Below are 14230 nucleotides of genomic sequence, written 5' to 3' on the forward strand. Positions count from 1 at the left end.
GGGTGTATGAGGTGGGGGGTGTATGTAGAGTGGGGTGTATGGGATGGGGGGGTGTATGTAGAGTGGGGTGTATGGGGTGTAGGTGTATGTAGAGTGGGGTGTATGGGATGGGGGGTGTATGTAGAGTGGGGTGTATGGGGTGGGGGGTGTATGTAGAGTGGGGTGTATGGGGTGGGGGTTGTATGTAGAGTGGGGTGTATGGGGTGGGGGTGTATGGGGTGGGGGGTGTATGTAGAGTGGAGTGTATGGGGTGGGGGGGTGTATGTAGAGTGGGGTGTATGAGGTGGGGGGTGTATGTAGAGTGGAGTGTATGGGGTGGGGGGGTGTATGTAGAGTGGGGTGTATGAGGTGGGGGGTGTATGTAGAGTGGGGTGTATGAGGTGGGGGGTGTATGTAGAGTGGGGTGTATGGGGTGGGGGTGTATGGGGTGGGGGGTGTATGTAGAGTGGAGTGTATGGGGTGGGGGGGTGTATGTAGAGTGGGGTGTATGAGGTGGGGGGTGTATGTAGAGTGGGGTGTATGAGGTGGGGGGTGTATGTAGAGTGGGGTGTATGGGGTGGGGGGCGTATGAGGTGGGGGGCGTATGTAGAGTGGGGTGTATGGGGTGGGGGTGTATGGGGTGGGGGGTGTATGTAGAGTGGAGTGTATGGGGTGGGGGGGTGTATGTAGAGTGGGGTGTATGAGGTGGGGGGTGTATGTAGAGTGGAGTGTATGGGGTGGGGGGTGTATGTAGAGTGGGGTGTATGAGGTGGGGGGTGTATGTAGAGTGGGGTGTATGGGGTGGGGTTGTATGTAGAGCGGGTTGTATGTGGTGGGGGTGGTGTATGGGGTGGGGGGTGTATGTAGAGCAGGGTGTATGGGGTGGGAGGGTGTATGGGGTGGGGGGTGTATGTAGAGTGGGGAGTATGGGCTGGGGGGTGTATGTAGAGTGGGGTGTATGGGTTGGGGGGTTGTATGTAGAGTGGGGTGTATCGGGTGGGGGTTTTATGTAGAGTGGAGTGTATGGGGTGGGAGGGTGTATGGGGTGGGGGGTGTATGTGGAGCGGGGTGTATGGGGTGGGAGGGTGTATGGGGTGGGGGGTGTATGTAGAGTGGGATGTATGGGGTGGAGGTGTATGTAGAGTGGGGTGTATGGGATGGGGGGTGTATGTAGAGTGGGGTGTATGGGGTGGGGGGTGTATGTAGAGTGGGGTGTATGGGGTGGGGGGTGTATGTGGAGCGGGGTGTATGGGGTGGGAGGGTGTATGGGGTGGGGGGTGTATGTAGAGTGGGATGTATGGGGTGGAGGTGTATGTAGAGTGGGGTGTATGGGATGGGGGGTGTATGTAGAGTGGGGAGTATGGGCTGGGGGGTGTATGTAGAGTGGGGTGTATGGGGTGGGGGGTGTATGTAGAGTGGGGTGTATGGGATGGGGGGTGTATGTAGAGTGGGGTGTATGGGGTGGGGGGTGTATGTAGAGTGGGGTGTATGGGGTGGGGGGTGTATGTAGAGTGGGGTGTATGGGGTGGGGAGTGTATGTAGAGTGGGGTGTATGGGGTGGGGGGTGTATGTAGAGTGGGGTGTATGGGATGGGGGGTGTATGTAGAGTGGGGTGTATGGGGTGGGGGGTGTATGTAGAGTGGGGTGTATGGGATGGGGGTGTATGTAAAGTGGGGTGTATGGGATGGGGGGGTGTATGTAGAGTGGAGTGTATGGGGTGGGGGTTTATGTAGAGTGGGGTGTATGGGGTGGGGGGTGTATGTAGAGTGGGGGGTATGGAATGGGGGTTGTATGGGGTGGGTGTTGTATGTAGAGTGTGGTGTATGGGGTGGGAGGGTGTATGGGGTGAGGGGTGTATGTAGAGTGGGGTGTATGGGGTGGGGGGTGTATGTAGAGTGGGGTGTATGGGGTGGGGGGGTGTATGTAGAGTGGGGTGTATGGGGTGGGGGGTGTATGTAGAGCGGGGTATATGGGGTGGGGGTTGTATGTAGAGTGGGGTGTATGGGGTGTGGAGTGTATGTAGAGTGGGGTGTATGGGATGGGGGGGTGTATGTAGATTGGGGTGTATGGGGTGGGGGGTGTATGTAGAGTGGGGTGTATGGGGTGGGGGGTGTATGTAGAGTGGGGTGTATGGGGTGGGGAGTGTATGTAGAGTGGGGTGTATGGGGTGGGGGTGTATGTAGAGTGGGGTGTATGGGATGGGGGGTGTATGTAGAGTGGGGTGTATGGGGTGGGGGGTGTATGTAGAGTGGGGTGTATGGGGTGGGGAGTGTATGTAGAGTGGGGTGTATGGGATGGGGGGGTGTATGTAGAGTGGGGTGTATCGGGTGGGGGTTGTATGTAGAGTGGGGTGTATGGGATGGGGGGGTGTATGTAGAGTGGGGTGTATGGGGTGGGGGGTGTATGTAGAGTGGGGTGTATGGGATGGGGGTGTATGTAAAGTGGGGTATATGGGATGGGGGGGTGTATGTAGAGTGGAGTGTATGGGGTGGGGGTTTATGTAGAGTGGGGTGTATGGGGTGGGGGGTGTATGTAAAGTGGGGTGGGGAGTGTATGTAGAGTGGGGTGTATGCGGTGGGGGTTTATGTAGAGTGGGGGGTATGGAATGGGGGTTGTATGGGGTGGGTGTTGTATGTAGAGTGTGGTGTATGGGGTGGGAGGGTGTATGGGGTGAGGGGTGTATGTAGAGTGGGGTGTATGGGGTGGGGGGTGTATGTAGAGTGGGGTGTATGGGGTGGGGGGTGTATGTAGAGCGGGGTATATGGGGTGGGGGTTGTATGTAGAGTGGGGTGTATGGGGTGTGGAGTGTATGTAGAGTGGGGTGTATGGGATGGGGGGGTGTATGTAGATTGGGGTGTATGGGGTGGGGGGTGTATGTAGAGTGGGGTGTATGGGGTGGGGGGTGTATGTAGAGTGGGGTGTATGGGGTGGGGGTGTATGTAGAGTGGGGTGTATGGGGTGGGGGTGTATGTAGAGTGGGGTGTATGGGGTGGGGAGTGTATGTAGAGTGGGGTGTATGGGGTGGGGGTGTATGTAGAGTGGGGTGTATGGGATGGGGGGTGTATGTAGAGTGGGGTGTATGGGGTGGGGGGTGTATGTAGAGTGGGGTGTATGGGGTGGGGAGTGTATGTAGAGTGGGGTGTATGGGGTGGGGGTTGTATGTAGAGTGGGGTGTATGGGATGGGGGGGTGTATGTAGAGTGGGGTATATGGGGTGGGGGTTTATGTAGAGCGGGGTGTATGGGGTGGGGGTTGTATGTAGAGTGGGATGTATGGGGTGGGGGTGGTGTATGGGGTGGGGGTTGTATGTAGAGTGGGGTGTATGGGGTGGGGGTGGTGTATGGGGTGGGGGTTGTATGTAGAGTGGGGTGTATAGGGTGGGGGGTGTATGAGGTGGGAGTTGTATGTAGAGTGGGGTGTATGGGGCAGGGGGGTGTATGTAGATTGGGTGTATGGGGTGGGGGTTGTATGTAGAGTGGGGTGTATGGGATGGGGGGGTGTATGTAGAGTGGGGTATATGGGGTGGGGGTTTATGTAGAGCGGGGTGTATGGGGTGGGGGTTGTATGTAGAGTGGGATGTATGGGGTGGGGGTGGTGTATGGGGTGGGGGTTGTATGTAGAGTGGGGTGTATGGGGTGGGGGTGGTGTATGGGGTGGGGGTTGTATGTAGAGTGGGGTGTATAGGGTGGGGGGTGTATGAGGTGGGAGTTGTATGTAGAGTGGGGTGTATGGGGCGGGGGGTGTATGTAGAGTGGGGTGTATAGGGTGGGGGTGTATGAGGTGGGAGTTGTATGTAGAGTGGGGTGTATGGGGCGGGGGGTTTTATGTAGAGTGGGGTGTATGGGGTGGGGGGTTATGTAGATTGGGGTGTATGGGGTGGGGGTGTATGGGATGGGGTGGGGGTGTATGGGGTGGGGGGGTGTATGTAGAGTGGGGTGTATGGGGTGGGGGTTGTATGTAGAGTGGGGTGTATGGGGTGGGGGGTGTATGGGGTGGGGGGTGTATGTAGAGTGGGGTGTATGGGGTGGGGGTGTATGTAGAGTGGGGTGTATGGGGTGGGGGGGTGTATGTAGAGTGGGGTGTATGGGGTGGGGAGTGTATGTAGAGTGGGGTGTATGGGGTGGGGGTGTATGTAGAGTGGGGTGTATGGGGTGGGGGTTGTATGTAGAGTGGAGTGTATGGGGTGGGGGGGTGTATGTAGAGTGGGGTGTATGGGGTGGGGGGTGTATGTAGAGTGGGGTGTATGGGATGGGGAGTGTATGTAGAGTGGGGTGTATGGGGTGGGGGGGTGTATGTAGAGTGGGGTGTATGGGGTGGGGGGTGTATGTAGAGTGGGGTGTATGGGGTGGGGGTGTATGTAGAGTGGGGTGTATGGGGTGGGGGTGTATGTAGAATGGGGTGTATGGGGTGGGGGGTGTATGTAGAGTGGGGTGTATGGGGTGGGGGTGTATGTAGAATGGGGTGTATGGGGTGGGGGGGTTTATGTAGAGTGGGGTGGGGGGTGTATGTAGAGTGGGGTGGGGGGTGTATGTAGAATGGGGTGTATGTAGAATGGGGTGTATGGGGTGGGGGGTGTATGGGGTGGGGGTGTATGTAGAATGGGGTGTATGTAGAATGGGGTGTATGGGGTGGGGGGTGTATAGGGTGGGGGGTTTATGTAGAGTGGGGTGTATGGGGTGGGGGGTGTATGTAGAATGGGGTGGGGGGTGTATGTAGAATGGGGTGTATGGGGTGGGGGGTTTATGTAGAGTGGGGTGTATGTAGAGTGGGGTGTATGGGGTGGGGAGTGTATGGGGTGGGGGGTGTATGGGGTGGGGGTGTATGTAGAATGGGGTGTATGGGGTGGGGGTTGTATGTAGAATGGGGTGTATGGGGTGGGGGGTGTATGTAGAATGGGGTGTATGTAGAATGGGGTGTATGGGGTGGGGGGTGTATGTAGAATGGGGTGTATGGGGTGGGGAGTGTATGGGGTGGGGGGTGTATGTAGAATGGGGTGTATGGGGTGGGGGGTTTATGTAGAGTGGTGTGGGGGGTGTATGTAGAGTGGGGTGTATGGGGTGGGGGGGTGTATGTAGAATGGGGTGTATGGGGTGGGGGGTTTATGTAGAGTGGTGTGGGGGGTGTATGTAGAGTGGGGTGTATGGGGTGGGGGGGTGTATGTAGAGTGGGGTGTATGTAGAATGGGGTGTATGGGGTGGGGGGTGTATGTAGAATGGGGTGTATGTAGAATGGGGTGTATGGGGTGGGGGGTTTATGTAGAGTGGGGTGGGGGTGTATGTAGAGTGGGGTGTATGGGGTGGGGGGTGTATGTAGAATGGGGTGTATGTAGAATGGGGTGTATGGGGTGGGGGGTGTATGTAGAATGGGGTGTATGGGGTGGGGGGTGTATGGGGTGGGGGTGTATGTAGAGTGGGGTGTATGGGGTGGGGGTTGTATGTAGAGTGGGGTGTATGGGGTGGGGGGTGTATGGGGTGTATGTAGAATGGGGTGTATGGGGTGGGGGGTGTATGTAGAATGGGGTGTATGGGGTGGGGGGTGTATGGGGTGGGGGTGTATGTAGAGTGGGGTGTATGGGGTGGGGGGGATTATGTAGAGTGGGGTGTATGGGGTGGGGGGTGTATGTAGAGTGGGGTGTATGGGGTGGGGGGTGTATGTAGAATGGGGTGTATGGCGTGGGGGGTGTATGGGGTGGGGTGTATGAACCAGCCTGCTGATTGGACAATGAACCAACAACAGCACCCTGATGAGGGTGTCTCTCTGCTTATTCTGCTCTCTCCTCCTCCCAGCATGCTCTTTGTTAGCAGTGCATGAAGCAGCGTCTGATTGGTTGACCTCTCCTCTTCGGGTCTGAATCGCCCAGGACGGGGAATATCAGACAAATACAGTCATTACATTTTAGAATATAATTACCTATTTTAATGAAACCAAAAATATAATGTTTATTGTTGTGTCCGGAGTTCAGATATAAATATTGGAGAAACGCGTCAGCTGATGATTTTCAGACATTCCAGAAATGAGGCAGAAGAGGGACAGAGACTGGACGGAGCAATACATATATTACACCACAAGATGGCGCACTTCACCAGCCTGTATACTTTATATAGATCAGCCAAGTCCATTCATTGGTTCTGCTGAATACAAATATCTTGAGATTCCCCAAAGACAGGTGTGGGGCTCACAGGGGTCCCCAATATTATCATCTGGATTAATGGGGGAGGGGGGCGAGGCTCTGCTGGTGATATCAGTCATCACTCTCAGCACTGACACACAAGGTTTGCACTTCTTTGCTTAGAAATTGTTTAATGAAACAAACAGAAAATAATGTATGGAAATCTTTTATATTTACAACTTGCAGCCACCAGGTGGCGGCTCTATTTACTCTGCAGGCGGCTCCATCAAACTCCAAGCAGGACTATGGTAATGTTGTCGGTGATACAGAGGAAGCCCCGCCCCCTCCCCTCCCCCTCTATTTATTCTGCAGGAAATCTTCAAATGGGGACACTTATTGTGGTGGAAATTTGGAGATTTCCGGTTACTTTGAAGAGTTTTCCTTTCACTTCCTGTTGTGTCCTTAGAGCAGGAAGTGATGGGAAATCTCCCCGATGGAACACACAAAAAATAAATAGATAAATAAAAATGTACAGGGGTTCTAACCCTTCCCATTCTATCCAATACCTAAAGAAAGTTTCAGGTTTAGATATCGGGTAATGAGGTGACAAGGTTTTGGGGCTGTAAGGATGGGCTCAGGTGTGTTCGGTACCCGCCCGTGCCCGCGCCCGTCAGGACGTCTGAACTGCGTTAATCACAGGCAGTGAGACATTCTCCTGATTGGTGGATGTGAAGATCGGGAAATGTTTGCCTGTGATTAGTGCAGCGCAGTGCCGACTTCCTGATGGGCGCGGGCACGGGCGGGTACCGAACACGCCTGAGCCCATCCTTATTAAGGTGCTAATTAAAGTCACTTAGTGTCTTATCTCAGAACATGTGTAATTTATATGTGTTCAGTTTATAGAGACGAAGTGACAACCCCCATCATCTCATGTACAGCACTTCATAGAGCCGATCACCGAACCATCACAGGAAACATCTGCCTGCTGAACGTTGGGAAATATTCAATGTTTGCATAATGTCAGTCAGTGCAAAAATATGTATGTAGTGTGGGGTGTATGAAGAGTGGAGTGTATGGAGTAAGGAGTGTATGAAGAGTGGAGTGTATGGAGTAAGAAGTGTATGGAGTGTGGGGTGTATGGAGTAAGGAGTGTATGGAGTAAGGAGTGTATGAAGACTGGGGTGTATGGAGTGTGGGGTGTATGGAGTAAGGAGTGTATGGGGTGTGGGGTGTATGGAGTGTATGGAGTAAGGAGTGTATGAAGACTGGGGTGTATGGAGTGTGGGGTGTATGGAGTAAGGAGTGTATGGAGTGTTGGGTGTATGGAGTGTGGGGTGTATGGAGTAAGGAGTGTATGGAGTGTGGGGTGTATGGAGTAAGGAGTGTATGGAGTGTGGGGTGTATGGAGTGTGGAGTGTATGGAGTGTGGGGTGTATGGAGTGTGGAGTGTATGGAGTAAGGAGTGTATGGAGTGTGGGGTGTATGGAGTAAGGAGTGTATGGAGTGTGGGGTGTATGGAGTAAGGAGTGTATGGAGTTTGGGGTGTATGGAGTGTGGGGTGTATGGAGTGTGGGGTGTATGGAGTAAGGAGTGTATGAAGACTGGGGTGTATGGAGTGTGGGGTGTATGGAGTAAGGAGTGTATGGAGTGTGGGGTGTATGGAGTAAGGAGTGTATGGGGTGTGGGGTGTATGGAGTGTATGGAGTAAGGAGTGTATGAAGAGTGGGGTGTATGGAGTGTGGGGTGTATGAAGAGTGGAGTGTATGGAGTAAGGAGTGTATGTAGTGCGGAGTGTATGGAGTGTGGGGTGTATGGAGTAAGGAGTGTATGGAGTGTGGGGTGTATGGAGTGTGGGGTGTACGGTCTGTGGGGTGTATGTAGTAGGGTGTGTATGCAGTTTGGGGTGTATGAAATTTGGGGTGTATGGAGTTTGGGGTGTATGGAGATTGGGGGATATGTAGTTTTGGGTGTATGAAGTTTGGGGGGTGTATAGTTTGGGGTATATGGAGTTTGGGGTGTATGGAGTTTGGGGTGTATTGAGTTTGGGGGGTATGTAGTTTGGGGTGTATGTAGTTTGGGGTGTGTGGGGGTATGGAGTTTGGGGTGTATGGAGTTTGGGGTGTATGGAGTGTTGGGTGTATGGAGTGTTGGGTGTATGGAGTTTGGGGTGTATGGAGTTTGGGGTGTATGGAGTGTTGGGTGTATGGAGTGTTGGGTGTATGTAGTTTGGGGTGTATGTAGTTTGGGGGGTATGGAGTTTGGGGTGTATGTAGTTTGGGATGTACAGAGTTTGGGGGTATGGAGTTTGGGGGTATGGAGTTTGGGGTGTTTGTAGTTTGGGGTGTATGGAGTGTTGGGTGTATGTAGTTTGGGGTATATGGAGTTTGGGGTGTATGTAGTTTGGGATGTATGGAGTTTGTGGTGTATGGAGTGTTGGGTGTATGGAGTTTGGGGTGTATGGAGTTTGGGGTGTATGGAGTGTTGGGTTATGGAGTGTGGGGTGTATGGAGTGTTGGGTGTATGGAGTTTGGAGTGTATGGAGTGTTGGGTGTATGTCATTTGGGGTAGTTTGGGGTGTATGGAGTTTGGGGGGTATGGAGTTTGGGGGGGTTTGTAGTTTGGGGGGTATGGAGTTTGGGGTGTTTGTAGTTTGGGGTATGGAGTTTGGGGTGTTTGTAGTTTGGGGTTTATGGACTTTGGGGTGTTTGTAGTTTGGGGGGTATGGAGTTTGGGGTGTTTGTAGTTTGGGGTGTATGTAGTTTGGGGTGTATGGAGTTTGGGGTGTTTGTAGTTTGGGGTGTATGTAGTTTGGGGTGTATGTAGTTTGGGGTGTATAGAGTTTAGGGTGTGTGGAGTTTGGGGTGTATGTAGTTTGGGGTGTATGGAGTTTGGGGTGTTTGTAGTTTGGGGTGTATGGAGTGTTGGGTGTATGGAGTTTGGGGTGTATGGAGTTTGGGGTGTATGGAGTTTGGGGTGTTTGTAGTTTGGGGGTATGGAGTTTGGGGTGTTTGTAGTTTGGGGTGTATGGAGTTTGGGGTGTATGGAGTGTTGGGTGTATGGAGTTTGGGGTGTATAGAGTTTAGGGTGTGTGGAGTTTGGGGTGTATGTAGTTTGGGGTGTATGTAGTTTGGGATGTTTGTAGTTTGGGGTGTATGGAGTTTGGGGTGTTTGTAGTTTGGGGTGTATGTAGTTTGGGGTGTATGGAGTTTGGGGTGTATAGAGTTTAGGGTGTGTGGAGTTTGGGGTGTATCTAGTTTGGGGTGTTTGTAGTTTGGGGTGTATGGAGTTTGGGGTGTTTGTAGTTTGGGGTGTATGGAGTGTTGGGTGTATGGAGTTTGGGTATATGGAGTTTGGGGTATATGGAGTTTGGGGTGTATGTAGTTTGGGGTGTATGGAGTTTGGGGTGTATAGAGTTTAGAGTGTGTGGAGTTTGGGGTGTATGTAGTTTGGGGTGTATCTAGTTTGGGGTGTTTGTAGTTTGGGGGGTATGGAGTTTGGGGTGTTTGTAGTTTGGGGTGTATGGAGTGTTGGGTGTATGGAGTTTGGGGTGTATGGAGTTTGGGGTGTTTGTAGTTTGGGGTGTTTGTAGTTTGGGGTGTATGGAGTGTTGGGTGTATGGAGTTTGGGGTGTATGGAGTTTGGGGTGTTTGTAGTTTGGGGTGTATGGAGTTTGGGGTGTATGGAGTGTTGGGTATATGGAGTTTGGGGTGTATGGAGTTTGGGGTGTTCGTAGTTTGGGGGGTATGGAGTTTGGGGTGTTTGTAGTTTGGGGTGTATGGAGTGTTGGGTGTATGGAGTTTGGGGTATATGGAGTTTGGGGTGTATGGAGTTTGGGATGTATGGAGTTTGGGGTGTATGGAGTTTGGGGTGTTTGTAGTTTGGGGGGTATGGAGTTTGGGGTGTTTGTAGTTTGGGGGTATGGAGTTCAGGGTGTATCGAGTTTGGGGGGTATGGAGTTTGGGGTGTATGGAGTGTTGGGTGTATGGAGTTTGGGGTGTATAGAGTTTAGGGTGTGTGGAGTTTGGGGTGTATGTAGTTTGGGGTGTTTGTAGTTTGGGGTGTATGGAGTTCAGGGTGTATCGAGTTTGGGGGGTATGGAGTTTGGGGTGTATGGAGTTTGGGGTGTTTGTAGTTTGGGGGTATGGAGTTCAGGGTGTATCGAGTTTGGGGTGTTTGTAGTTTGGGGTGTATGGAGTGTTGGGTGTGTGGAGTTTGAGGTGTATAGAGTTTAGGGTGTGTGGAGTTTGGGGTGTTTGTAGTTTGGGGGTATGGAGTTCAGGGTGTATCGAGTTTGGGGTGTATGGAGTGTTGGGTGTATGGAGTTTGGGGTGTATGGAGTTTGGGGTGTGTGATACTTAGTGCCATCTCGTGGGCAAATGCCTTTTTTTCTGCAGCACAACTGATTGGCTGCTTCTCCCCTTCCTAGTCTCAGCTCTGCTGCACAGCAATATACAGATCTCAGTTCTATAGAGAGACACACTGAGGAGTTGGGGGGCAGCGGAGATGACGTCACGCTCTGATTCTCGCCCAGTTTTAGGGGGGCTCTCTATACAAATCTTTAATGTTTCTCTGTTAATGACCTCATACAAGGTCATGGATGACATCACCTCTGTATTAATGAGCCCCTCCCCCCCATCCCCCGGGGAGGACCTCCGTCATACTTTCCTATGGAGAGTCACATTTTATGGGGTCCAATAAATAGTTAAGGTTCTGTAGGTCGGCCCACTCAGTGATGGACCCGCGCTCTGCGTCCTCCGCACAACACTCGCTCTTTGTTCCTCCAATGAGCTCCATTGTATGAATGTCGGTGTAATTATCATAATACATGGAAATGTCACCGCGATACGAGGCGGCGGGGGAACATTCAGCGTCATTCCGGGGGGCCATTCTCTGCAAATCCTTTCTTCTTCCTGGATGGCGTTCCGAGGAAAAGTTGGTTTACAGTGAAAACTTTAATAATACAGAGAGAAGGATACATTTCCTCTTTTATATCGATGGATTCGATGATTGTCAGATTTATAAAATCGCAGTTTTTTAATATAGGCATTTAAGAAGGATGAGGATTCCCGGAGCACTATGGGATATAGGATTCCAAGAGCACTATGGGATATAGGATTCCAAGAGCACTATGGGATATAGGATTCCAAGAGCACTATGGGATATAGGATTCCAAGAGCACTATGGGATATAGGATTCCAAGAGCACTATGGGATATAGGATTCCAAGAGCACTATGGGATATAGGATTCCAAGAGCACTATGGGATATAGGATTCCAAGAGCACTATGGGGTATAGTATTCCAAGAGCACTATGGGATATAGGATTCCAAGAGCACTATGGGTTATAGGATTCCAAGAGCACTATGGGTTATAGGATTCCAAGAGCACTATGGGATATAGGATTCCAAGAGCACTATGGGATATAGTATTCCAAGAGCACTATGGGATATAGGATTCCAAGAGCACTATGGGTTATAGGATTCCAAGAGCACTATGGGATATAGTATTCCCGGAGCACTATGGGATATAGGATTCCCAGAGCACTATGGGATATAGGATCCCTGGAGCACTATGGGTTACATCAAGAGAGAACACAGCAATTGCTGCTCTGACTGAAACTTTAGGCAAGAGCGTGAGAGGTCAGAGGGGTGTTGAAAAGCCTTTTGGCATCAGAGGGGTGTTGAAAAGCCTTTTGGAAATACTTATTAGGCATACAATATTTATTCATTACATGACCGCCAGCCATGCTATAGATAGGTCCGCCCCCCCACTGCCCATGCTACAGGTAGGTCTGCCCCCCACCAGCCATGCTACAGGTAGGTCTGCCCCCCACTGCCCATGCTACAGGTAGGTCTGCCCCCCACTTCCCATGCTACAGGTAGGTCTGCCTCCGCCAGCCATGCTACAGGTAGGTCTGCCCCCCAGCCATGCTACAGGTAGGTCTGCCCCCCAGCCATGCTACAGGTAGGTCTGCCCCCCACCAGCCATGCTACAGATAGGTCTGCCTCTCACCAGCCATGCTACAGATAGGTCTGCCTCTCACCAGCCATGCTACAGGTAGGTCTGCCCCTCACTAGCCATGGTACAGATAGGTCTGCCCCCCACTGGCCATGCTACAGGTAGGTCTGCCCCTCACTAGCCATGGTACAGATAGGTCTACCCCCACCAGCCATGCTACAGGTAGGTCTGCCCCTCACTAGCCATGGTACAGATAGGTCTGCCCCCACCAGCCATGCTACATGTAGGTCTGCCCCTCACCAGCCATGTTAAAGATAGGTTTGCCCCCCCATTGGCCATGCTACAGGTAGTTCTGCCCCTCACTAGCCATGGTACAGGTAGGTCTGCCTCCACCGGCCATGCTACAGATAGATCTGCCCCTCACCAGCCATGCTACAGGTAGGTCCGCCCCCCCAGCCATGCTACAGGTAGATCTGCCCCCCAGCCATGCTACAGGTAGGTCTGCTCCCCACCAGCCATGCTACAGGTAGGTCTGCCCCTCACCAGCCATGCTACAGATAGATCTGCCCCTCAATCGTATATATATATGGTTTACTACTTTTTAGTCGCTGCTTATATATATTAGTGTAAGCGCAATTTTTGTTTTTACCTTTCTAGATCTGCCCCTCACCAGCCATGCTACAGGTAGGTCCGCCCCCCCAGCCATGCTACAGATAGATCTGCCCCTCACCAGCCATGCTACAGGTAGGTCCGCCCCCCCAGCCATGCTACAGATAGATCTGCCCCTCACCAGCCATGCTACAGGTAGGTCCGCCCCCCCAGCCATGCTACAGGTAGGTCCACCCCCCCCACCCATGCTACAGGTAGGTCCGCCCCCCCAGCCATGCTACAGATAGATCTGCCCCTCACCAGCCATGCTACAGGTAGGTCCGCCCCCCCAGCCATGCTACAGGTAGGTCTGCCCCTCACAAGCCATGCTAAAAGTTGGTCTGCCCCTCACCAGCCATGCTACAGGTAGGTCCACCCCCCCCACCCATGCTACAGGTAGGTCTGCCCCTCACAAGCCATACTACGGGTAGGTCTGCCCCCCAACCTCCTCCGGGGTTGGGTTTCCATTAGCAACAAGGGCTTCATGACATTTGTCCATAGGAGTGCCAGGATCCTCCGAGGGTGGACACTGAACCCCCTCCAGCAGACATCTATCTTCCAACCTGGAAGGGAAGTCCTCCACCAGGAAGGACAGCCTGAAGGATTCTGCCTTAGGCCCCATAGGACTCCGGCCCGCATAGCACAAACACACATCCTCCCCAGGTCAAAGCCCAGGGGGAAGAGAGCTCACCAGACCACTTCCTAGGCTGAAGGAAACTACTAGTGGGAGCCAGAAGGGACACAAAGACTCAATAGCACAACATTTGCTGCCATCCCAGAACTATGACCCTAAGTGCCAGTGACACCTAGTGGTGGTAGTTAGGGTACTGCACCAAGAACATAGAGGAGAAGCCACAATTTGTCCCGGGCAAACTACCACCCAGGAAAGGTACATTTACTAAACACCCCATAAACACGGGAACGTCATGAAGCTGTTGGATCAGCATGACAGACAGTCCGGAGGTCAGTGGTGTCAGGTATTAGTTTGCCTTACACACAATCATAATCATGCCAAGACTACAGAGCATGTATACAAATGAATGTAACCAAATTCAGAGTAATTCAATTCAATTTGGCAAGACGATTGTGTGTTTCATAAACCCCATAGAGATTGATAAAGACCGTTTGGGTGATGTAAAAAAAAACCCAAAAAACAATGCTATATTTAAGGGGTGTATTTATAAAAAGAAAAAATAGCATAACAATTCACCCAGTGAAAGCGCGTGTACATTCGTTCTGTGTGAATGGGGCAAAAAACAAAAGTAATCAGGTTATTTCCTGTGCTAGTTGAATGTTTTAAATTGATTTAAAACAGAAAATTCCACATTCGGCCACTAGATGGTACTAGGATCCTAGGAATGTCCTATGATACTTAGTGCCATCTAGAGGCCAAATGTGTTTTTTTTTCTGGTACAAAACTGTCCTAAGCAAGATCTACACCCATATACATTTTGTTTTTGCAGATCTGGTATTGGAAACAATGCCGGATGTAGTAAGAGAACACAGAGAAGGAGATTATTGATGCAGACTTCATTCAT

This window comes from Aquarana catesbeiana, linkage group LG10 (assembly GCF_042186555.1).
Source record: "Aquarana catesbeiana isolate 2022-GZ linkage group LG10, ASM4218655v1, whole genome shotgun sequence".
Taxonomy (NCBI): domain Eukaryota; kingdom Metazoa; phylum Chordata; class Amphibia; order Anura; family Ranidae; genus Aquarana; species Aquarana catesbeiana.